The 27,190-nt window shown below is 36.5% G+C and overlaps 1 long non-coding RNA gene across 1 annotated transcript in view; it reads left to right on the top strand.

The window, feature by feature from the left end:
• The window catches only part of LOC138145020 (uncharacterized), a 167,473-nt gene that overhangs the window by 29,389 nt on the left and 110,894 nt on the right, over window positions 1-27,190 (top strand). Inside the window, exon 2 of the long non-coding RNA XR_011164079.1 lies at window positions 20,013-20,126. This is a non-coding gene — a long non-coding RNA (uncharacterized lncRNA). The remainder of the gene's footprint in view (window positions 1-20,012; window positions 20,127-27,190) is intronic.

Here is a 27,190-nt window from a genome sequence, read left to right as displayed (position 1 = left end):
GGAAACAGGAGGTGAAGTTATCTCCTTGAAGAAAAACAAGAACTCCAGTTTTCCAGAGTGTAGATTGCATGGAGTCGAGAAATGTGTGGTAAGTCAGAAAAACTAGGAAAGGCTCAGGTTGTCAAAGCTTTTGGATGTGGAAAAAAAAAGAATTTATATTTAATCTTAGAAATACTAGGGGATGACTGGGGTTTAATGTATGATGAGGAGACATGGTCAGAACAATGATTTAGGAAAATGACCTTGGTAGCAGTATGAATGATGGATTGGAGTGAGGAGTGTTTTGATGCAAGAAGACCAATTAGTAAGCTATCCTAAGAGCCTAGGCAAGAGGTAATGAGTGTCGGAAATGTTAATTGTATGAGTGGAGAGGAGGCAACGGATGTGATAACTTTGTGGAGGTAGAAATTATACTATTTGGCAATTGATCGGATTGATGGATTGAATGAGTGAAAGTGAAGAATCAAGGATGATCCTGAGACAGTGTATCTGGACAGATGTTTATGCTGAAGAGAGAGAGAACAAACTTCGAGATGCTATATTGATAGCCCATCCAGTTCAAAATGTCCAGTGGCCAATCAGTGCCTTTTGGGCTAGACAGCAATGAGGATTGAATCTTTAAAAATAGAAGGTTACTTATAAGATATATAAGCTATGTGTGGTGGAAGACACAGCTGACTGTTTTCAAAAGGTATATTTTTTTTAAAGAAAAATTAAAGAATTCTTTCCTGAGTTCCCTTCTTGTTCTGATCTAAATAGGATCACTACTACTGCTCCTGCTGCTGCTGCTGCTCCTGCTGCTGCTGCTACTACTACTGCATATACATTGTATATATGTGTATATAGAGAGATATCAAATATTATATATTAAAGCAATATTAAATATGCATGCATATATATACATATCTGTGTATATAATATTTTCAGAAAAGAATACAAAGGTTCAGAGAGGAAAAATGATTTAGAACCTCAATTTATCTTGTTGTCACACAGTGATATTGTATACTCTTTTGTATGTGTGTATGTATACCTATAAAATGGAGATAATAATATCACTTTCCTCCAAGAGTTGTTGTGAGAATCAAATGAGATAAAACTTGTGAAGTGCTTTGTAAACCTTAAAGCAATATATAAATGCCAGTTACTACTGCTATGGCTACCAACTACCACTACCACTAATATTACTGTCACTGTCCTCACCCCCTACCACTCCACTACTACAACTATTACTACTACCAGTACTGCTGCTGCAACTACTACTACCACCAATACTGCTACTATTAGCACTACTACTCCTTCTTCTAATACCACAATTGTCACCACCACCACTCCTTCTCATCCTCCTCTTCCTCCTCCTCCTAATATTTTCCCTCGTTCTTGTCCTCGTCTTTGTCCTCGTCCTCCTTGTCCTCCTTCTTCTTCTACTGCTGCTATTACTGCCACTACTAGTACTAAATACATTCCTACATATGATATTGAATGTAAACTCATTGATGGTAGATATCGTTTCTTTTTGGCTTTGAATTTCTAGCAATTGGAACAATACATGGAAAAAAATATGACAATTCTAATAGGCATTTATTTTTTATTTTTTTTAAAGAATTTTTTTCTTTTTTTGGTTTTTGGAGAGGGTAAGGCTGGGCAATTGGGGTTAAGTGACTTGCCCAAGGTCACATGGCTAGTAAGTGTTAAGTGTCTGAGGCCGAATTTGAACTCGGGTCCTCTTGACTCCAGGGCCAGTGCTCCATTCACTTCTCCACCTAGCCACCCTGGCATTTATTTTTTTTAAATTATATATGTGCATGTATGTATATAGGTTTGTAAAATTTATTACCTAAGGCACTACTCAGGTAGCAGGAAACAGGATAGATCTTTTATCATCCAATCTAGAAAAGTCCAAAGGTGAAAAAAAGTGACCTGCAATTACCTTACTTAGGGTAAGGCAGCCAATGATTAACTATCACTCAATTACAACTTATTTATTAGGCACCAACTTTGTGCCAGGCATTATCCTATACACAAGAGCACATGGATGAAAAATAAATTAAAAAGCATTTATTATGTATGCCAAGCAATATAGCTATATTGTTTTAAGCTCTGTGTATACACATAGGAAAAAAAAAAGAGGGATTGACAATTCCTTTCTCTTAAGAACTTACTCTCCAATTGGAAATAATAGTGGATGCAGAAGAATTTAGCTTCAGGGTGAATGGAAATTAGAAAGGATGCACAAGTGCAGCTACATCTCTCATTTCTTAGAATCAATTAGAGAGTCTACCACATATGAATTGTTCACCACTGTTAAGAACAGGTAATGAGACTAAAGGAAAGAGTGGAGAGATGATTCTGGGATCCTGCTGATAAGGTTGTCAATGCAGGTTTAGAGACCTGCCAGGAGAGGAAAATGGATTTGTCACAGGCAAGTTAGCAATAGAATCTGTGGCAGGGGAATGAGAGAAGAATTTGGGTCTCACTGAGCGAGCCCAAGTTCTGGTTTGATCCCTGCAAATATTCCCATGGTGTCTAGACAACCTTTGGGGGCGAGGGGGAAGTAGAGTCTCAGTAGGAATAATATGTGATTAACACATAGTACATATTTAATAAATATTTGTTGAAGTTAGACTCTGGATTAGAGCCTTGGTTTCCTACCTCTGTGTCCTCTATATAAGACTTCTTTTGCTTTGATGTCTGGAAATTTCTTGATGAAACCACTACCCTAAAAAAAAATCCAAAAACAACAACAAAAAGAACTTTAGTCAAAAAATGAATAAAGTTGAATCATTTCTAAAATGATTGTAGAAAAATCTTTTTTTCTAAATAATATTTAAATTTATTTGAATGCTTATTTGTGTGTATATGTATAAATATAAGTATATATTATATTTAATTACACCCACCTGTATTTTTAATATCACCTATCTTTATCACAATGAGAACAGCAAGTTTAAGAAATTTAATCTTTATAGTATTTTGTATTTGTGGTACTGTTGTTGTCAGGAGAATGTATTCATATTATGCCTTTTTATGTTCTTGTTCAATCCTTGTCTGAAGGATGAAATATTAGACTTGTAATACTGCACATATGTTATGTAAATTATAGTAGCATTTTGTATTGCTTTGACCTTTATAATACTCTATAATTTGATTGGCTGACTAGCCTAGTTCCCGGTGTTTACAGTTTTGCCCTTACTTGAATGGACGTGATGAGATGTTTGAGCCCAGCCAATCAAAATATAGAATATTGAAAAGGTCAAAGTAGGATAATATGTTTTCTTAAACAGCACTTTTAGTTTTACTGGTGAAATAATATATTCTCATAGAAAGAACTCTCATAGGATTCATGTGAATTAAAATGCCTGTGAACAATAATTGAATTGGAGTTGATTGAAATGGAGTCACTTTCTAAGGTAGACAATCCAACTCCTAGAAAGATACTGACAATTAAACTATTTTGGCAAATTATATTTATTTAAAAGTATATGACTATGTCTTCAAACACTTAATTTCAAAGATAGAGTCTTCTTAAATCAAGAGAATCTTCATGTGACAAGATTTAATCACTTCTAGTGCAATCACCTTCAGTTGTATACATTCAAAAGAACTAGTACCTTTTGTACAGATAATACATAGTACAGATTTTGAAACTTAAAGGACCTCATCCAATGCTTGCTGAAGCCATATATGCACAAATATAACAATAACCACCATTCTGACATTGTACTAATGGCATCAAATTACTCCAAAGACTTTGAAGGATATCCATCTTTCCAAACCAGCATAACAGATATGTAGCTGCGGCATATGACCATTAATGATGTATATGTGAGAAATTACATAAAAGGCAATAACAAGAACATTTATGACTAGACAAGTTAATGAAACTATCATTTAGCAAGGATGAGAGAATAATAGTAAGTCAGATCAAATACTACTCCAATACCCATGTGATACACAATGATGGAGGAAGTATGCCCAATGATCATACTACAATCTCATCAAATAATGAAATGCATGAATTATTCATACATATATAATTTTATAGTTACAATGCATTTTACAATGAAACTGTAAGGAGAGTAGTAAATTTTTATTATTGCCATTTTGCAAATGAGGAAACTAAGGCTCAGTAATGTTAAGTAATTTACCTGTGGTAATACAGCAGCTATCAAGTCAAGTATAACACTACCCTGGTACAATGATCATCTAATACTTACAGTCCTGGACCTCAGCCATTGATTTAGTTTCTGGTGGTTATGTACAACTTTTTCTTCCTTCCTTCCTTCCTTCCTTCCTTCCTTCCTTCCTTCCTTCCTTCCTTCCTTCCTTCCTTCCTTCCTTCCTTCCTTCCTTCCTTCTTTCCTTCCTTCCTTCCTTCTTTCCTACCTTCCTTCTTTCCTACCTTCCTTCGTTCCTTCTTTCTTTCTTTCTGCCATGTGTTGCTCCACATTGAGCATGTTTGTTTATTTCCTGTTAATTCCCATTATATAGGACAACTGTGACCTTAACAGCAATAATAGTTTCCATTTATATTTACATTTTTAATTAAAACAACAATAAAAACAACAACAAACAACCCTTCACATTTGTCTCCTTTGATTCTCACAACTTCATTGGATTGTCAGGGTACACTTAATCATTCCCATTTTACATACAAAATAAGGCTTAGAGAACACATTTATTTATTTATTTATTTATTTTTGTTCAGTGTGATTTATGGTAAAGTCAAATTTAGAACTCAGATTTTCTCACCTCTTATTGATTATTCTGCATTACCTTTTGTGACCTCACATTCATTTCCCTGGTTTAACTGGTAGAGCTGTTAGCAAAACAGTTATCTTAGGCTTCTCCCTGCATTTCACTAAAGTTAGAGGAGAATAAAAAAAAAAAGAAAAGAAAAACACTGAGAAATCAACTAGTCTGCCTTCTCAGACTGGTAATTCTAAGTTACTCCTTCCAAAAGATTTTTTTGACCAAAAGTATTCTTAGGTGAAAAGGCAATTAGGTGGCACAGTGAGTAGAGTGCTGGACCTGGAGTCAGGAAGAGTCATTCTCCTGAATTCAAATATGACCTCAGACACTAACTGTGTGACCCTGGACAAGTCACTAACCCTGTTTGCCCCACTTTCCTCAGTAAAATGAGCTGGAAGAGGAAATGGCAAACCACTCCAGTATCTATGCAAAGAAAACACAAAGAGCCAGAGAGCCAGACTACACTGGAAAGTGAATGAACAAATTCTTATCGTGTTTCCCCGATAATAAGACTTATCCCGAAAATAAGCCCTCCCCTTACTGTGTAAGATTACTCTAAAATAAGCCCTCCCCCGAAAATAAGACCTATTGAGATTGCTACTGTAGTGAAGGTGATCCCCTGCGCTACAAGCTACATTATGGTACCCTCTGTATGCACCATCCCGTCACCCCCCCCCCGTGAAACGCACGCCGCACTCCGAGCTGCATCCAATCAGAGCTGCAGCAGTGAGCATGTCATTCTGTTCTTCCCCAGTGATTTGCTTGCTGGCGCCATTGAGAGCAGTGCCACGGAGGAGAGCTGAGGCAGGACAACATAAAAACCCGGTATGTAAGCAGGAGTGAGGGGGCATGATGGAGGATAAAAAGGGCATGATAGAGGAAAAAAGAAGAACTCAGGGGGCATGATGGAGTGAAAAGAAGGACTGATGATCATAATTTTATTATTCTGTCTGTTTTGACCCCCAGACATGAGTACAAAAAGGAAGAGCTACCGTATACTGTTGAGTATAAGAAAGCAATTGTAGAGGAGTCACATGGCAAGAATCTTGCAGTTTTCTGTAAAGAAAAACTTTTGGATCTTCAAATGGTCAGAAAATGGAGAGCAGATTATAATAACCTCAATCAACAGGTGGATGAGGGAAAAGGGAAAAAGCACAGGTCTGGATCAGGTCGGCAGCCCTTATATCCTGACTTGGAGATCCTCATTGGTGAATGGATTGCTGACAGGAGAGCAAAGGCCTTGGTTGTGCGCAGGGCTGATATTCAAGCATTTGCCCTTTCAATGGCACGAGAGTTTGAAATGGTCTCAGAAGAATTCAAAGCATCACAACACTGGTTGGATGGTTTCCTTAAACGGTACAGGTATGAACTGTCCCTAAGAAGATCAACAACACTGTTTAAGCTGGAAGATGCTGAAGTTATTAAATGTGCACTTGCATTCAAGTCCTTTATTGATAGGATCGACATTTCCAAGTACCAAACCTGCAATATGATTGCTATGGATGAAACTGCAGTGTTTATGGGACAAGGATCTCAAACAACAATTCATCACAGGGATGCAACGTCAATCTACATTCCCCCCACTGGCTATGAAAGTGCACCGGTCACCTGTGTTTTGACAATTCGTTTGGATGGGAAGAAAGCCACACCTCTAATCATCAGTAAGGGCAAGAAAGATAAGATTGAACGTGTATCTGGCATTTACGTTCTTGAAACCGAAAAAACCTGGTGTACACAAGCCATTATAAGAAAGTGGGTTGATTTAATGCTGCCACTTGTTATACGAGGTAACCAAAGAGGTCTGATAGTCTGGGATTCAGTCAGCATTCACCGCGCTAAAGAAATGAACTTCCTTGCAGAGAGAAGAATAGATCAAGTAGTGATTCCTGCAGGAATGACTGCCTATCTCCAGACCCTTGATATTGCAATAAACAAGCCATTCAAGGACCATTTGTGCATGGAAGTCAATGACTACATTGAAAATAGAATGGAAAGAAATCAGCGTGGAAACTTTGTGAAGCCCTGTCTGCAAGAAGTCGTGACTTGGGTGAAGAAGTCATGGGATAAAATTACTGACAGCTGTGTCGCCCAGGCACTACGAGCAGGTTACCTGGACAAGACATATTCATTTAAAGAGAGCTATATTGCTGGACATGACAGATTGGGTCCACTTCTTCTGAAGGAAATGGAGGCGCAAGACATCCAGGATGGAATTCAGGGTATGGACACTTATTACGATGTTGTTGAAGAAGATGACGTGATAATTATTGAATAAAGGTACATTTTTTTGTTCACATTTACCTGTTTATTAAAATTGCTGTCAATGTTCATTAAAATAAGCCCTCCCCTGAAAATAAGCCCTCTGGTGTTTTTCTGTCAAAAAAATTAATAAGACAGTGTCTTATTATCTGGGAAACACGGTAGATGGAATATACCAACAAAAATTTGGAGTGTGGACTTTTGTTATAAAATTATGCTGAATCAAGTTTGGAAAGTTTGCATTTCTCCAAATGAGTGGGTGTAGCCCACTAAGGTGGAGGTCCTTAGTTAAAAAAAAAAAAGAATTATGATGGACCACTAATCCTTTTAAGAGTAACTAAAGCCATTCATTCCTTTCTAATCTTTCCCCTTTCCCCTCCCACTCAGATGCAGGTGCAAGTGAACTGAACTACTTTTGCATCTGTAAATTAGTGCCCAGAATGTGAGACTTAAGTGGAAACCATGCCCTTTGGCAACTTTGCTTTTGCATAGCCTTTGGTTGTAAAGAAATTATCTTGCATCCTCAGAGAAATCTTCATCAGCTCTGTGGGCTTAAAGAGAGTTGTAAGGGTTATGGGAAGTCATATATTCATGGGCCTTTCAGGGCTCTCTGAAGAGTTTGATGTAATGTGATTGGAACTTCTATACATTCAAGGAGAGAAAATAGGACTAAAAAGGCCAAAGGAATGAAGAACTTTTCTCCCTCATGACCATTTCCTTTCTATTTCCTCACCTAAAATTGAAGGTAAGAAACCATAATTCCTGATAATCTAATATATGAATAGTATACCACTAGCTGTTGTATATACAGTATTACTCAAATATTATTTCCCAGAAATCCTGTTGCTATATTTAGTGTTAAATAGTTGTTGTTTCTTAAGAATAAGACCCAAAATACAAAAATAAAAACAAAACAAACAAACAAAAAGAGTAAGAGCAAAGATGGCAGAGTAAGGCAGGGACTGATCTGAGCTCTCCCCCGAACCCTTCCAAATAACTTTAAAAAATGATTCTAAACAGATTCTAGAGCAGCAGAATTCACAAAAGGACAGAATGAAACAAATTTCTAGCCCATGACAACTTAGAAGGTCAGCAGGAAAAGTTTGTTGCACCAGGGTGAGAGAGGAGCTCAGTCCAGCACAGGACATAACAGTGCAGACCAGGTCCCAGCAAACCCAGAGCAGACCTCAGGGCAACTAAATCACTGGCAGCCCACAGTCAGGAAGAGGGTTAAATAATTGGTCAGAAGGAGATTGCAGGGTTCTCTTTACTAGAACTAAAGCAGGATTCTGTTGCTTTGCCCATGCTTGGATCTGGGTCACAGTCTTGGGTGGCAGTCCCAGGGAGAGAAGGAGCACTAGCATACCAGAGCTTGCAACCACAGCAAAACTGGGATCTTATTCACATCTCCAGGGCAGAAATGAGTGCTCGCTTACAGACCAGCACACAGGCCAGTGAAGGAGTAAACAAACCTCTCCTTGGATTATAACACTTTGAAAGAACTGAAAACTTAAAGGTCCCTAGAAGTATCTCTGAGAACAACTGTACAAAATCCTGAAGCTTGGGGCAGTGTGCCCTCCAGCCTGGCAAGAGACTTCTACTTTAATAAAGAGTTAAAAGTCAAGTAATAAACTGAAAATGAGCAAACAATGGAAAACAAAACAAAAAAAATTGACTATAGAAAGTTATTATACTGACAAGGAAAATCAAAACACACACTCAGAAGAAGAAACAAAGTCAAAGCTCCTATACCTAAAGCCTCCAAGAAAAGTATTAATCGGTCCCAGGACATGGAAGAACTGTAAAAAGAATTTGAAAATCAAGTAAGAGAAGTATAGGAAAAACTGAGAAAAGAAATGAGAGTACTGTGAGAAAATCATGCCAAACAAGTTAACTTGCTAAACAAGAACCCCCCAAAATGCTGAAGAAAATAACACATTAAAAAATGGACTAACCCAAATGGCAAAAGAGGTCCAAAAAGCCAATGAGGAGAAGAGTATCTTTAAAAGCAGATTTGGTCAAATGGAAAAGGTGGTCCAAAAACTCACTGAAGAAAATATTTCCTTAAAAATTAGAAGGGGCAAATGGAAGCTAATGACTTTATGAGAAATCAAAACACAATAAAACAAAAACAAAAGAATGAAAAAAAACCCACAAAAACTAGGAGTTAGAAAAACAACTAACCTGGAAAATAGATCCAGGAGAGATAATTTTAAAATTATTGGACTACTTGAAAGCCATGGTAAAAAAAAAGAGCCTAGGCATCATCTTTCAAGAAACTATCAAGGAAAACTGTTCTATTATTTTAAAACCAATTGAAAGAAATTGAAAGAATCCACTGATCACCCCATGAAAGAGATCCCTAAATGAAAACTCTCAGGATTATTATAGCCAAATTCCAGAGTTCCCAGGTCAAGGAGAAAATATTACAAGCAGCCAGAAAGGAACAAATCAAGTTTTGTGGAAATACAATGAGGATGTCATAAGATTGAGCAGTTTCTACATTAAAGGTTCAGAGGTATTAGAATGTGATATTCTGTAAGGCAAAGGACCTTGACTTACAATTGAGAATCACCTACCCAGCAAAACTGAGTACAGTCCTTCAGGTGGAAAAATAGGTATTCAATGAGATAGAATACTTTCAAGCATTCTTGATGAAAAGACCAGGGCTGAATAGAAAATTTGACTTTCAAATATAAGACTCAAAAGAGCACAAAAAGGGAAATAAGAAAGGGAAATCAAAAGGGACTTAAGAAAGTTGAACTGTTTACATTCCTACATGTGAAAATGATATTTGTAACACATAATTTTCTCATTTTTAGGGTAGTTAGAAGGAGTATATATAGAGAGAAGGCACAGATATGAGTTGAATATGAAGGCATAATATGTAAAAAATAAAATCAAAGGGTAAGAAAGGAATGTATTGGGAGAAACAGAAAGGGAGAGGTAGAATGGGGTAAATCATCTTACCTAAAAGAGGCAAGAAAAAGCATTTACAGGAGAGGGGAAGAGGAGGGAGGTGAGGGGGAGTGAGTGAACCTTGCTTTCATCAGATTTGACTCAAAGAGGGAATAACATACATACACAACTGGGTACAGAAATCTATTTTACCCTACAGGAAAGCAGGAGGGGAAGGGGATAAGAGAAAGGGATGGGGGTAATAGAAGGGAGGGCAGATTAGAGCAGGGGTAGTCAGAAGTAAAACACTTTTGAAGAGGGACAGGCTGAAAGGAGAGAGAGAATAGAATAAATGGGGGAGGGGAATAAGATAGCAGGAAATAAAGTTAGCAGTATTAACTGCAAAAAAAAATTAAAGAAAATTTCTCTGATAAAGCCTCATTTCTCAAATACATAGAGAACTGAGTCAACTTATGAAAAAAAGAGCCATTCCCCAATTAATAAAGGATCAAAAGATATATAATTAGTTTTCAAATGAAATAATCAAAACTATCTATAGACATATGAAAAAAAGTGTAAATCACTATTGATTGGAGAAATGCAAATTAAAATTATTATCTAATAGGACAAAAAAGGCAAATGACAAATGTTGGAGGGGATATGGGAAAAATGAGACATTAATGCATTGTTGGTGGAGTTGTGAACTCATTCAACCATTTTTTACAACTATTTGGAACTATGCCCAAAGGGTTATGAAACTATTCATACCCTTTGACTTAGCAATGCCACTACTAGGTCTATATCCCCAAAGAGATTAAAAAAAAAATTTAAAAAGATGACATATCGCCAAAGAGATTACAAAAAAGGAAAATGACCTATATGTATAAAAATATTTATAGCAGCTCTTTTCTGGGGGTAAAGAATTATGAATTGAGAGGATGCCCATCAATTGGGAAATTGTTGAACAAATCATGGTATGAGATTGTATTGGAATACTATTGTACTTTAAGAAATGATGAGTAGGATGCTCTCAGAAAAGCCTGGAAAGACTTACATGAGCTGATGCAAAATGAAATGTACTGTGTACAAAGTAATAGCAATATTGTAAGATGATCAACTGTGAATGACTTAGCTATTCTCAGCAATACAACCATCCAAGATAACTCTGAAGGACTTATGATGAGTAATGTTATCCATCCCTAAAGAAAGAACTGATGCTGTCTGAATACAGATTTAGGCATACTTTTTTTAAACTTTATTTTTATTGAGTTTTTTTTCTATGTTTTCTTTCACAACATGACTATTATGGAAATGTTTTGCATGACTACACGTATATAACATATATCGAATTGCTGGCCTTCTCAATGAGGGGGTAGGGTGAGAAGGGAGAAGGGGAGAGAATTTGTAATTCAAGGTTTTAAAAACAAATGTTAAAATTTGTTTTTACATGCAATGGGGAAAAATAAAAAACTAAACAAATACAAAAAAAAGAGTCAATATTTTGGATGGCTTATATAAGTGTTTCATTAAAAAAGAGTTAACAAAGCTATGTCACATTTATTTATTCCTATGGAAGAGACATATCTACTTGTCAAGCATAGACCACTTTGGCATCTGTCGTATTTTATAGGTCCTAATCAAGCAATGATGATTGCTGAAGTGAGTAAAGATGTGGTCAGCAGTCCTTTAGTTCACTGCACAATCTGTTAATGGAAAAAATATACTGAATACTGTCTTTTCAAGCAAATGTTACCAAATACAGTCACATCTCCTGTTCAACAGGTATAAAACAGTCCCCTTGTCTTCATAAACAACGAGGAATTCCAGGAGGGATGATAATATACCTCAAGAGATCTCCAAAACTCTTTCTACTCTTTTTGCATATAATATAGACAAAATGTCTAATAATTTCCGATATTGACTTTGCCAAAACAAATCAATGCCAATTTCATTTGCATAGCACTTTATAGTTTACAAAATTTCTCATGCCCATCATTCATTTCTTTCCTCACAACAATGATGTGAAGTACATGCTATTATGATCATTTTAGAAATGAGGAAACAAACTCCTAGAAGTTAAATTATTTGCTCCATGTCACATAATTAAGTAACATAAGTGGAATTCAAACCCAAAATTTCTAATGCCAAACCAAGCATCTGAAGTTATTCTCATGATAAGTTGGGTTATAAGCAAAACCAAAACAAAACAAACAAAAACAAAAGTTATTGCTTAAAACACTTGTGTAATGCTCTTTCTTAGGCAAGGAAACCCTCAAAAAGCACCACCATGGTCTTGAATTCTAAACTAGCTAATAGACAATTGTTTACCTCCACTTCTTAAATGAAGTGAGCTTCTTTTTTTTTCCCTTTTGGAGGGCAATTAAGTAACTTGCCCAAGGTTACAGCGGCTAGTTTTTTTGTGTGGGTGTTAAGTGTCTGAGGCCTGAACCCAACTGAGGTCCTCCTGACTCTGGGGCCAGTGCTTTACTTATTGCACCACCTAACCTCCCCCAATAAAGTGAGCTTCTTAAATGAAAATGTGCTCAACTGTTCTAGAGACATGATTGGGGGCAGGAGTAAAGTCCAGGCAGAAGGATTACTTCTTTATCTTCAAAGAAAAATAAAGGAGAATAAACTAAACTAAGGAAACCATTAATAAAAAAAGGGGGGGGAAAGATTACTTTGTAGATTGAAATCTGGGAAATACCCTTCTCTAAGGTATTTGTTCTTGGCTCTAAATTCTATTAAAAAACTTCCCATTAAGAGATTGAGTTTTTCCTCTCCACCCATATGTGTACACACACAAACACACACACACATATATTTTTTCTGTATTATCATTTGTGAAACATGTACCAGATTCCTATGCTATGTAACTCCATGGAAACATTCCCAAAGACAAAAGGTATATATGTAGGATTAGAATTTGGTCTTACCCCATGCCTTCAAGACATTGTATGTTGGAACCTTTTAGTGGTTCCTCAAACAATGGATTCTTCCTTTATAGTCAAAGGAATAGACATGTAAAGAGAGGACACAATTTGCTCTTAGAAGACCGTGAGCAACCTAAAGATGAAAGCTGGTTTGGGTTTTTGAAGCCCCTCCCCTGAACACGTGATTTTATTCAATTCCCTGGCAGTGCCAGTAACCATTTTAATTAGACTCTGAGGCAAGCAACATTGTGTCCATGGTAACAGGTATAAAAAGAACCCCAAAAAAAACCCGTGATAACTGAAAATGTGTTTAAATCATGATAAAAGGATTTAAACAGATGTTATTTTTTTAAAGTGTTATTTTAAAAAAGATTTTAAAGGGCTTTTGATATGCAGAATTTTTTTTTTATTATTATTTTGGATGTATCTTTAGAGAAAGTTTTTTTACTCCTTAAGACAGCAGTTCATGATTGCCATGGGTGAAGTGGGGTGCTTGTATGACTATAGAGAAAAGAGATACTAAAAGGAATACCAAACAGAAATAAATACCAAGAATCCTTCAGGGACTTACTGAAAGCTAAGAGAGCTGAAAGTTTGTTCCATAGTATTTAATGTGCTATAATTCTGGATACAGACACTGCTGAATAGGGACAAGCCAAGATAAGTAATTTTCTTTAGAATTGTATCCAACCATGGACACGATGTTGCTTGCCTCATAGACTAATGAAATGATTAAATATTTCACCATAGTAAACTGTAAAACAAAGAAAAATACAAAATGGCCCTCAGTCCTAGGCAGCCTTCTTCTGATTCTAGGACACAGGGTGGACAAAGAAGGGGAAGAGGTTACTAACTATTTCAGTTATCTCTACATCCTAATTTAACTACTGGTACTCTGGCTAAATGGGAATTCCTTTTCTAATAACCAAGAAGATGACGTTATTATATTGGAGGAATCAAACTTTATAAACATTGATTTTGGTATAAATGAAACCACATAAATAAGAAAGTTGTAGTGAAGTTAAAGAATGAATTATTAATTTTCCTTGGAAAATCACATAAATGAGTTGGCAGAGTTAGTTTCATTGCACACTTATGGGATACTTTGGGGAGGAAAGGAAAGGGGAAGAGAAAATATATGTATATAGTGCGTACTGTATGCCAGGTATTGTGCTAAGTACTCCACAAATATTATCTCATTTAATTTAATTCTTGCAATAACCCTGTGAGGTAGGTGCTGTTATCATCCTCACTTTATACTTGAGGCAAATGAGGTAAACAGAGAGAGGTTAAGTGACTTGTCCAGAGTCACAAAGCTAGTTAGTATTTGAGCTTGGATTTGAACTGACTCTAGGACTAGAGCTCTGGAATTGATGAGCATTAAAAAACAAACATTCAAACAAACAAATCAACCAGTGTAGAAAAATGAAAAATAGTTAGGGTTCTTAAGTCAATGAAAACGAATTCAAATCCCGCTCTCCCACTGCATGACTCTGAACAAGTCAAAACCTCCCTGATCTTCAGTTTCTTCATCTATAATTTGGCAACGTCTATTAGATCAATTCTAAAACCATTTATAACTTTAAATCTATGGTACTCTTATAACTCAGATGAATATTGCAGGGCATAAAGAGGTAAATAATTTTTTTTAATTTTTATTTTCAATTCCAAATTCTCTCCCTCCTTTTACCCCCTTCCTTAAACATTGAGAAGACAAGAAATATGGTAACCCACTACACATATGAAGTCATACAAAACATATTTCTGCATTATCTGTGTTCTGAAGAAAAAGAGTAGGCTTCAATCTGTACTCTTAACTCCATCAATTCTCTATGTGGAGGTGGATAGCAATTTTCATCAGGTGTCCTTTGCAGTTGTGGTGAATCTTTGTATTGATCAGTTAGTCTTTCACAGTTGATTATCATTACAGTAATGTTACTATGTACATTGTTCTCCTGGTTCTGCTCATTTTACTTTGAATCAGGTCATATAAGTCTTCCCAGGTTTTTCTGAAACCACCCTCTTCATAGTTTACAACACAATAGTATTCCACACATTCATATATCTTACTCAGCCATTCCCCAATTGATGAGCAACACCTCATTTTCCAGTTTTTTGACAGCAAAAAGAAATGTTATAAATACATTTGTATATATGGGTACTTTGCCTTTTTGTTTGATCTCCTTGGAATGTAGGAGTAGTAATAGATGTTGAAAAGACTTAAAATAGAATTTTCAAAAGTTCTTCATATTCTTCAAACCTTCCAAAATAGTATATACATTGAGATTTGGTGACTTCAATAAAATATATTTATGGAGATGAAAAATGTGTTAAAAAATAAAAAAGGTGGCGTTAGCAATGAAGCCCTGACCAATTAGCAGATTTAAAATTCTAAAATGTAAATCTGACCACATCACTACCTTACTCAAACATTCTCAATAGCTCCCCATTGCCTCTAAAACAGCATACAAAGAGCTCAGCATGGCATCTAACAACCTCCACAATATGGCTCACAAGCATCTTCTAGCCTTATTTCACATAAATCTCCTTCACTTACTCTCATTTCACTTAAATTGGACCAGTAGAAAGAAGTTCCCTACACACAATATGCCTTTCCCATCTCCGTGCTTTTGTCCAGGTGGTTCCCCATATCTAGAATTTATTTCTTCCCTTATACCTCCTAGAATCCCCAGCTTTCTTCAAAGCTTAGCTAAAATGCTACCTCCTACACAAAGTTTTTCCTGATTTCCCCTTTGTTAGTTTTCTCTCACTTTTGATATAATTTTGTACAACTTCAATTTTTTGGAGGAAGGGAAGAAGGGCCAGCCCAGATTTGTGATTCCATTTTTATGTTGTTGTTGTTTAGTCATTTTTCATTCATGTTCAATTCTTTATGACCCCATTTGGTGTTATCTTCATGAAGAGATTAGAACAGTTGGCCATTTCCTTCTCCACCTCATTTTATAGATGAGAAAATTGAGGCATACAAGATTAGGCAACTTGCCCTGAATCATACAACTAGTCTGAGGTTAGTTTTGAATTCAGGTTTTCCTGACTCCCGACCTGGCACTCTGTCCACTGTGCCACTTGGCTGCCTTTGATATAGGGAACATTTTATAAAAAAAGAAAAACAACAACAACAACAAAAAAACAAAACAAACAAACACAATCCCCTCTCTATCAATGTAGATTGGCAACTATTCTGTAACTTCTAATCTTTCTAGTTTTAGAAAGTTCTCCAGGTTCATAGAGACACTGCCTTGTCCAAAGTTAATCAAGTATGATGTGTGTGTGGGGGGGAGTAAAGGTGTTGAGGGGTGGGGTGGGATTTGACCCAGGTCTTCTTCCCAACTTTGAGGATGGTTTCCTTTTCACTGTACTATTTTGAATATGCTTTGCATATGCAAAGCATCTGTGTACATATAATTCCATAAGTAGAAAGTATACTTCTTGAGATCAGAGACTGTTCTGTTTTTGTCTTGATCCCCAGGATATAGACTTCCCTGAAGAAAACAGGAATTTAATACATTTCTGTTTAATTGAATGGAACTAAAGGGTTTTTAAGACATCAGCTCATTTGCTTCCTTTCTCATCTCTATAAAATCTTTATGAGAATGATTTACACATAGGTCAAATATATCCATGATGAAAATAGAAGACTGGAGTAGGTTGGCTTTCATGAATAATGCAAATGAGTTAACACATGTAAAGCGCTTTGCAAACTTGAAAGATCTACAGAATGCTACTTACTCTTCTTGTCATTCTCATTTAAATACTAAGCACTGGGTCTGACATGTAGTAGGTGCTCAATAAATGCTAGCTGATTGACTGATTACAGTGGACCACCTGGTCAGTCACAGAACTGATTGAAAGATACAGCTAAAAAGGGGGCAAGTTTATTAGAGAGAGACAGAGACACAGAGAGACAGAAAGAGAAACTTAATACTGATTGATTACAAAAAAAGGTTTGTAACTAGTAAAGCAAGGTATATTTTTAAAATCCCTTTCCCAACATGGCATCTTCCATGTACATGTTAAGATTATACATGATACCTTGAAAGGAGCAGACAAAAACCCCCAACTTTATTTAATGACTCTTTGTTTATTGATATTATTGTTCATTAGAGGTGTTCCCCACTGTACTAGAAGACCTTATGTGTGGAAGCTAAAGAGAAGAACTTCTATTTGATGAAGCTCTTCATGTGTTCCTATGAGAAGGTAACATTATTTCAAATCCCAGCAAATTCCACAACTTCCTCAATGGGATTTGGGACAACTCAAAAGGGACTGATCTAACAGTTTACAATGTAAGAGCCCATTCATTATAATGAGTAATTATTGAGGAGTCTATGACAGCTCATTGAGTTAGCACATATAACTTGTATGACAGGTACTGCAGACTGAAAAGGAGAGGAACCTAGATTTGAATGGGAGGAAATAAGCAAACTGTATTGTATTTAGGAAATTATTCAGAGTTTTTAGTATTTCCAAACTACTCCTGGACACAAAAATCCTATCTTTTTAACACAGATATTCTTCTCTTGTAGCCTTGTGGTGTGCACCCAGTACACCCAGAAAGCAGGCCTTGCAGATGGGAATGAATGAATAAATGAAGCAAGGTACAACGAATTGTGCTAAGGTTTGGAAAAAGCAAGACAGTCCTTCTCAAGAAGTTTGCATTCTAAAAGGGGAAAAACACATTTAAGAGGTTTCAGCTGCACATCTGATGGTAAAGCCCTGTGGTCCTTTGGGTGCAGCCTCAAAGCAGGATAATACATTATCTTTAATGTCATTTCCATTAAGACCAGGCCTGTATCTGGTGTTGAACCATTTGATAGTACCAAGGATTTTGACGGTGAGAAGTCTGTCTTTCAAGTCTTCAGCAGTTATGGTTGTTGAGGAGGTTGTTCTACTGGCTGAGAGGGATGATAGGTTGCATCTCCACAAGTAGGTCCAATGGCATAAGAGATACTGCTATTTTCAAACATCTTGGCCTCAGGGTCCCAGACTGTGTCCAGCAAAATTTGAGTTGCAGTGATGGTCAAGGTGGTTTGATCCTGGTACATGTAATCTACTGCCTCTCTCTCAGCATCCCTTGCTGACTCAGATCACCTGGCTTCTCTGTCTATCAGCAGCAGTTGGTTGACTATTGGTGGTGATGGTGGTGTTAAGGGCTGCTCCCTTGAGTGATTGCTGCCAAGACCTGAGCTGAAATAATGGTTATTTTTACATTTCAATCACTTCAGTGAGAGGCAGTAGTGAACCAGGGGATGAGGAACTAACCTTGATCTCAGGACAATCCAGGTTCAAGTTTGAGCTCTATTATATACTTTTTGTATGACCCTAGTCGTGTGAGAATTAAGATGGTGCAGTGAATAGGAAACTGGCTTTGGAACCACAAAGAGGAGAGTTCAAGTCCTACTTATGACATTTCTGGGTAAGTCATTTAACCACAGTGATTTAGTCAGTGGACTATAAGTTTCATATAAAATTGTAACCAGCCTCAGTGGCAGGAGTTTCCTCATCTTGCACTTCTTTGTACCAATGGAATATTAGGTCTAATACCTATCCTATCCTATTAATGCAAAGTGGATGTGAATAATAAAGCAATCACAACCAGTCAATCAATAGGAATTTATTAATACTCTCTGAAAAATCAAAATCGTGGATGACTCAAGGAGCAACAGAGAGAGGTATGGAAAGATGGAGTAGGACACAGTTTATTACAAATAATAATGTGAGCATAAGGAGCTCTGTTAAAGATAATATACATGTTTTGCATGACTACACATGTATGATCTATATGAAATTGCTTGCATTCTCAATGAGGGGGTTAGGGGAGGAGGAGAGAATTTGGAACGCATACTTTTAAAAGTGAATATAAAAAAATTATTTTTACATATAACCAGGGAAAAATGAAATGCTAAATAAAAATGTGAAAAAAAAATGTATAATCAGAAAAGGAAGCTGTAGTCCAGAGAGCAAGAGATAACATAACCTTGAATGCTCTCCTGGAATCCACAGGATATTTGATAACCTACAGGAAGGTCCTCAGTACATTTGGGGTAGATCTCCTAAGACAAATTTGTGAGGAATAAGAAAGCATGAATGGGTTTGCAGTCTGCACTAATGGAGCTCTTGGTCATATTAATGAGATCACAGATCTATTAATAAATAGTCCTGGCTAAAGCTCATTCTTTTGATTAAAATTACTGTTTTGAAAGTACAATGGGAGGGCCATGGTTTAAGCTACTTTTTTTTTTCTATTTCTGAGTTTAGCTATAAACTTTTTGGTATATATGAAATTTTTCTTTGCATCTCTGGACTTCAGATATGCGACTAATAGTGGGATCTCTAGGTCAAAGGGTAGTGACATTTTACTCAGCATAATTCTTCCCTCCCCCAAAGTGATTGGATCAATTTACAACTTTACCAACAGTATATTAATCTGTGTGTCTATTTTTCCATAACCCTTCCAACACTGACAATCTTCCTTCTATTTTCATCTTTGCAGGACGCTATTTTCTCAGTAAAAAGAAATTTCTTGAGCACCTCTATGGAGGACATATAGAAAAGAAGCAAAGCAGTATATAGGACCAGAAGGAATAGGAGAATTATAATCTCTATTAGCAGAGGGATGGAAGTCCTACAAATAATACCAAAATAAGGCTGGGTACACACACACACACAAACACACACACATTTACTTTTGGGGGGTTTGGGGGTAAGGCAGGACAATTGGGGGTGACTTGCTCAAGGTCACATAGCTGGTAAGTGTTAAGTGTCTGAGATCACATTTGAACTCAGATCCTCCTGACCCCAGGACCAGCACTCTATTCACTGTGCCACCTAGCTGCCATCTGGGCATAGATGAAGGGAAAAACAGCAGAGTGGTACTTAAATAAATGGAATGGACCTAAGTTTCCCACAGCGTTATGTGGGTTTCCTCCTACTATGCCAGATGTGCTTTTCCCTCTTAAACTTTGAGCTTCAGCAGCTTTGTTCAATGACTTTTCCTCCTTCAGAAAATGAACAAGAAGAGGGCACAGAGTATCTAATGAAAACCTACTACCTTAGGTTTCATATTTTAGAACTCATTGGTCGCATAAAAAGAAGTACAGAAACAGAAGGAGCTTAATTCTTTTTGTGCTCACTTTTCTCTTCCCCTGCCAGCCCTTGCAAATACAGGAAGAATGACTGCATCTTTTTGTATGAAGAGATGAATAATTCCGGAAAGTTAACCACGCCTCAGAGGGACCAAGCAAGTTCCAGTTAACTAAGTGAAAGGTAAAGTTATGAGAATAAGCCCAGAGTGTAGGTGGAAAGTCAACTGTTAGCTTGGAAACAGAATGGATTGTTTTGGCTAGGCTCCTCCTGAGGTTTAAATACCTACTGATTGAAAGCAAATTGAACATTAAGAAAAAGCTGAAGTGACTACAGGAAAGTAAACAAACAAGCAGTGACCCCAATTGGTGCCTGTGGAATTCAAACCTCTTGTTGTCTTTCCCCAAATGTTGAAAGAGAATACATATTGCTCTTTGTGCAATTTATTTTAGTTCCTTGGATTTCAGTACATAAACTGCTTATTGGAGAAGGTATATGCCACTGACTCAGGGATATACACCCAGAAAGCAAGAGGGAGAAAGGAAAAATGGGGCAAAACATAAAAGGTTATTTTTGTTGTTGTTATTTTCCCAGGAAATGTTTAGTGGGCTTTCTGGTCAAATTTAGTAAGTCTACATGCACTGTATAGGATGCAAAACAAAACAGAATAGACGTGATTACATATCACTGTTCATTGGGCAGGGAATTTTCATTTCATACATCATTCACAACTGGATACAGTAATTCCACAAGGACATTACTTATTTTTAACACACACATACAAAAGTAGAAAGGGGAAAAACAAAAATGTGGCTGTTAGGACCGACTTGGGTGCACTACACATGGATCTCATTTCATTCTCACCACATTCCTCAGGGTGTGTTATTCACCAAGTTACATGTGGTTCACTCAATAAATACATATTGATTTCTTCTTTAATTTTATAGAATTAAGTTCTACTCTTGCTTTCTCATTCTAAGATTCTATTTGAAGTTTAAATTGTGTATATATATATATATTTTTTTTTTACCTTTATCCAGATATTCAAATGGATCTGTGATCTCTCCAATGGTACTAATTGCAATCTATTTTCTAGCTATTCCAGCTCTTGTCCAGGTCTTCCAAAAAATTCTTTCCCACTTTGCCTACCCAACATACTTGAGTCCTTTTTAATGCTGAAGAAGAGATGAGATAGGACTTTTATATGTCGTGATGTGCGCTCTTGCCATATTGGATGTTAGGCTCACAGATAGAAGGTGAAACCTGAACAAACGGGATGTCCACTAGTAGATTTCTTCCCTCCATGCCATATTATTTTCCCTTTAACTGGGAGTATGGACCACACCTTTCAGTGCATTTCCCCCTTCTGAAAAGGAAAAGAGGGAAGATGAAATTTACTGAATGATCCTTACTTTTAGGCTTACTGCTTAAAAACCCATTGTTCAGATACAGAAAAATTAAATAAAAAGTTATTTTTGCACTAACTTTTGTTAGATTTCAGCTCCAAATGAATCAATCTCACAATTATCATTAGAATTAGATTCTATTTAGTGAGGCCCCGTTATAGTAGAATATTATTATATTCTAAGCCCTCCATCCCTCCAACTGAGGCTTAGAAAGTTTTTTTTTTTTTAATTCAAGTTCACAGGTAACAACAAAGCTGGTATTGGAACCTAGGCCTTTTGATTTCTAAATTCATGTTCTTTCTACAATCTTACCTTTCTTCTGGCTATTCTCTCTTTTTTTTCTTGCCATCCATTCTCTGATACATTTCATAGCACTTTTCTATATGAAGCAAATATCATCTTATACAAAACGCAGATAGTTGGTGTAGGGGATAGAGCACTGGGCCTCAATTCAAGAAGATTCGAGATCAAATTTGTCCTCAGAAACTTACCAGATGTATGATTCATTCAACCCCGTTTGCCTCAGTTTCCTCATCTATTAAATGGGGATAATAATAGCACTTACCTCATAGATTATTGTGAGGATCAGATGAGTGAACAACTGTAAAGTGTTTAGCACGGTGCCTGGCACATAGTTCATAACATATAAACGTTAACTATTATTAGTAGTAGTAATAGTAGTAGTCATGTGGTTTGTCCTTCATTCTCAAGGAGGGCCATGACATCAGGAAGGTGATGCCATGACTTGCAAATGAATTGTATTTAAGTGAGGCAGGGCTGTGCAAAGTCACCAGCCTTACTTTCTCCTCTGAAACCATCTGGGTCCAGAGGCCAGATATAGATCAGGATGACTAGAGATGGCCTATGATGCAGTAGTAGTATTAAGAGGTTCAAAGCTCAAAAACTATTTTATTATATAATCTTGATAATTGTTTAACCTCTGTGTCTAGCTTGTATTTATTACAGGTTCTTAAAACAACTTATCCAGGTAAAAATGGCCTTTCAAATTAAGTGAGATAAGTAACCACTCTGTTTGATATCACAGGTACTGAGATCTCCCAATCTACCTTTCCATAGCCCATTCATTTGCTCCTACCTTAAATCCTATTGTTAGCTTTTAAAATGCATATATTCTCTTTAACATAACAATTTGTTATCTTAGCTTGAAGAAGCTTATCAGAAGCTTTTCAAAAGTAGTGTTTTCAAAGGAGGATATAAAGAAAATGGAATGTCATTTTTATTGGAAAGGGTGTGAGGAGTCTCTAACAGAAGAACATCAGGAACACCCAAATTCAGCATTACTTAAAAGATTTTAATCAGGCCAACCCAACTTTTACCTCACTCTCCTCTCAGATCTTTTAATAGTTTCTTCCCTGAGTTTCACAGGACCAGAGATGTAGCTGTCACTTATAATGAATTATCATTTCTTTTCTTATGTTGTCCTTTCCAAAAGCATTCTGTCCACTCAGAAAGCATGTTGTTTACAGGATCATGGAATGTAAGAGTTGGAAGGAACTTCCCAGTCTTTCTCATCCAACTGGTACCTCACCAAGAATTAACTGCACAACATATCTGATCAGTGGTCATCTAGGCTTGGCTTTGAGGCTTCTGTTGAATCTAGCCCGTTCCACTTTTGGAGAGCTCACAAGCTTAGGAAGTTTGTCTTCATATACAGTCTCAAACTGCTGTTCTGAAACATCTAACCATTGTTCCTTGTATAGACTTCTGATACTAAGCAAAAAAGTCTAATCACCCTTTGATGTGACCAGCTTTAAAATACCTAAAGAAATTCTTCTTTTCTCTGTTCCATACAGTATTGTTTCAAGGTTCTTTCACCATCCTGGTTATAGTTTCCTGGATACGCTATAGAATTTTTTGTCCTCCCTAAAATGTGTTTCCTAGACTTGAACAAAGTATATGAGCTGTGGTTGAACCAGAGCAAACTATTATAAGAAAACTACCATGTATCTTGATGTAACTTAAGATTGTTAGCTGTTTTGTTTGCTATGCAATAAATGTTGAGACAAACTGCTTTCTAATCATACCTATTACAGTAATTGTGAATAGTACTTGTGAAATTTATTTTTTGGACTCAAGAATAATATTTTATATTTATCTCTAATGTCATCATTTATGTTTAAGCTCTGTATTCTAGTCTATTAAGATTTTTTTTTTTTGAATTGTGACTTTCATTCACTATGCAAGTTAGGTCTCATTGCTTTGTGTCAGCTTCATATTTGTTAAGTATGGCATCTATACATTTGTTTAAGTTATTTATAAACATGTTAAAGAGCACAGGGTCAACTACAGTTTCCTGGGGTATTCCACTGGTGCCTCCCTTACAAATCAACCTATTCATGACTACTATTCATGACTATTCATGACTACTCTTTGGGTCAGTCTTCAGCTAGTTCCAAATCTATTGCTCTTTATTATTTTCTGGCTTAAATATCTTTAGCTTCTTTGAGAAATTTTATTAAATGAGCTTCTAAAATCTAGTCAGATGCCTCTATGACTCCCATAATCTTTTAGTTTGCTATATCTGTCAGAATAGGAAATGAATTTAGTCTGGTATCCCTTCTTCTAGGAAAAGTCATTCTGCTTCTTTAAAAGAATCAGTCTCTCCTTTTCCTTTTTCATAGGTCATCCCTTTAATAACATATTCTAAAATATTTTGGGAATCAAGGCCAGGCTTTCTCATCTATAATTTACAATTCTCTACTTTTTAAAAATAAAAATATTTACCTTTCTCTAGTACTGAAATAGAGGTTGATTTTTGTTTTTTGCTTTCTTGTATTTTTCTAGGACAGTAATAATTCTGGACATATTCTTTCTTCAAGATCTTTTGATTTAGCCAATGAAGATCGGTAATGCTAATGCAATATGCATAGCACCACAATCACTATAAATATACCTGATCACAAAATATAACAGACTCTCCATATATAACACAGGAGCAAAACATTTATTCAGAAAACAGAAAACCAAATCCCCAAATCAGTAAGATAATTCCTTCATAATAGCAAAGAAGTTAATAAATCATGACAGCACAGAGACTCACACCATCCTTTAGCCTTCCCATAAACCAATATAAGACCATATTTACTCACAAGCCTATCTGTCTCCCTGGGAAACTTACTCTCCTCCCAACTGTCTAGTCTAGCTCTGACTCCCAGCTTCCTGTGGGCTCTGCTCCACCCTTCAGCAAACTCCTCCCACCACAGGCTCCATGTGATTACATTCAACCTATTGGGGGCAGAGTTTGTTTTCAAAGCAGGGAAGGTCTTCAAATTCCCTTAGGCTTATTAAGGGGCAAGGAAGATCTTCAAATTCCTATTACCATTACAAGATCTCAGGTTTCTTCCAGTTTTGTTTCCTTTTGGTTTCCTTCTGATTGTCTTTCTTCTATTTTTAGATTTTCGGGTTCTGAATTTACCAGTTTCCTTTTTCAAAGTCTCCTTTTTCATTGCTTTGGGAAGTTTAGGCATCATTTCTTCTAAATGATCTATTCTGATTTTTTTTTCAAATTCTTCTCTGAAAACTCTAATTTCTGTCCCAATTTCCATCTTTACTTCTTCCTTTTTTTTCTTTTCTTTTTCAAGCTTCAAAGCAACTCTGGAAGTTCTGGAGTATGGCTCATTTTTATTTTATTTTTATTTTAGTGCATGACCTCCTCCTTATTGAAGCATTATTGAATTAGTAGGGTGGAGGCAAATAAGTTATATTGACAAATTCTTTCCTCTCCACTATTTGGTTTTAATTTTTTTTTACTTTACTTCATTTGATTCATCTTTTGCTATTTCATCATGGTTCTGCATCATGAACCTCAGAAGTCATTTAATCCAACATCATAATATTATAGATAAGGAAACTGACAACTAGGCAATTTAAATGACTTGTATTAGATCATACAGATAGCAGACTTCAGAGGCAGGATTTGAACCTGGGTCCTTATTTTCCACTGTTCCATAATGAAGGACATTGTGGTTGAGTGGAAACAATATTGAATTTGATTTCAGAGTACCAGAGTCAAGGCTTGACTTTTACCACTTTCTATCTCTGTGGCAATGGCTAAATGACTTTATCTCTCTGATCCCAGTTTGGTTTTGAAGGTCCTTCTATCTTTAAATAGATGACATGTTCTTTCATTCAGCTATCTTGTTCTTAATTCTTGATTAATGCTAAAATGCTTTTCAAAAATTGAACTCACCATTATTAAAGATGGAAATGGACATGGAGCTAATGAGGTTACACAATTTGGGTACTAAAAAATGGGATTTGGGCGACTTAAAAAAACAGCTTTTATATGATGTATTTGGTTCTTATAGCAAATATTTCAACACAGGAACTAAATTTCATTGTTAAAGTGACTCTAATATAGAAATTGTACAGCAGGGCAGCTGTACAGTGCAGTGAATAGAGCACTGGTCATGGAGTCAAGAGAACCTGAGATCAAATCCGACCTCAGACACTTATCACTTACTAGCTGTGTGACCTTGCCTTATCCCTCCAAAAAAAAGACAAAAAAAAAAAAAAGAAATCGCACAACAGTGAGTATTCAGATAAAGGCACAAGCTCATTTGACCAGTACTCAATAATAATTACAGTAGTTTACATACATTAATACATATATACATAAAATATGCATTTCATAATTATTATTGGGAAAATTTATATGCGTGTTTATGTATGTGTAGGGCTTTAAGTACATAACTTATGTAAATATGCACACATACATTGATATTGTTCAGTTGTTTCAGTAATATCTGGCTCTCTGTGACCCCATTTGAGGTTGTCTTGGCAAGGACCCTGGAGCAGTTTGCCATTTCCTTCTTCAGCTCATTTTACAGATGAGGAAACTGAGGCAAACATGGTTAAGTAACTTGCCCTAGGTCACACAGTAAGTATCTGAAGCTGGATTAGAACTTATCAAGATAAGTCTTGCTGACTTCAGGCCCAATACTGTATCTTCTGTGTCACTTAGCTGACCAACACATATACATATACACGTGTGTGTGTGTGTGTGTGTGTGTGTGTGTGTGTACAGAGAGAGAGAGAGAGGGAAAGAGAGAGCTTTAAGTTTTATCTTCCCAAACAATAACTTGTTATGGGAATTTAAGAACTTCCCTGCCCCTAGACCCTTTGATAGGCTTAAGTGACTCTCAGAACCATCCTTGATTTGACAATATACTCTGCCCCTAATAGGCTGAATGTGGTCACATGGAGCCTATGGCGGGAGGCTTGTTTTTTTCAGGAATGTCCATACCTTGTTACTTTGTGACTGGGCAGTGGGTCAAGAGGTCTGTGACATTCTCTGAGCCAGGAGAAGGCTATATATACCCTGATGTGAGGTTTTGTTTTGGGCCTCACTTTGAGAAGAGCTATGTGATTTGACCAGAGGAGACTCTGAGCAGCCATTGCACCCCCAGCTTGGAAAACCCAGATGTTGGTGCTTCCATCTCTGGTAACGGACTAGATATGGATATAATGGTCAGGCAGCTGGAAGCCTATCTGTGATCTGTTTCTCTGTCTCTATTTTTTGTGTGCTTGTAACCTCTGTATTCTCTGAAGTTTGGGGTGCTGATCTTTTTCCCCTGAACTAGGTAAATGACATATGTTTGATTAAAGTAAAATTGTTAACCTATTTTGAGTTGCTTTCCTTTAGAAAAGCCAATCTAGGAATCTGTGTTGGCAGCCACCCTGGGGATGCTGGGGTGCTTGCTGCTACATAACTATGAAATGTATAGATAGATAGATATATGTGTGTGTATGTGTATATACTATATATATATAATATGCATTTCAAATGCTGTTAGTGGAAAGTTTAAAAAGCTTAATATA

The sequence above is a fragment of the Petaurus breviceps genome, unplaced genomic scaffold, assembly GCF_028583685.1.
Source record: "Petaurus breviceps papuanus isolate PSGF00001 unplaced genomic scaffold, PetGlider_PUasm1.0 90723, whole genome shotgun sequence".
NCBI lineage: Eukaryota > Metazoa > Chordata > Mammalia > Diprotodontia > Petauridae > Petaurus > Petaurus breviceps.
This window is presented reverse-complemented; position numbering and strand designations above follow the sequence as displayed.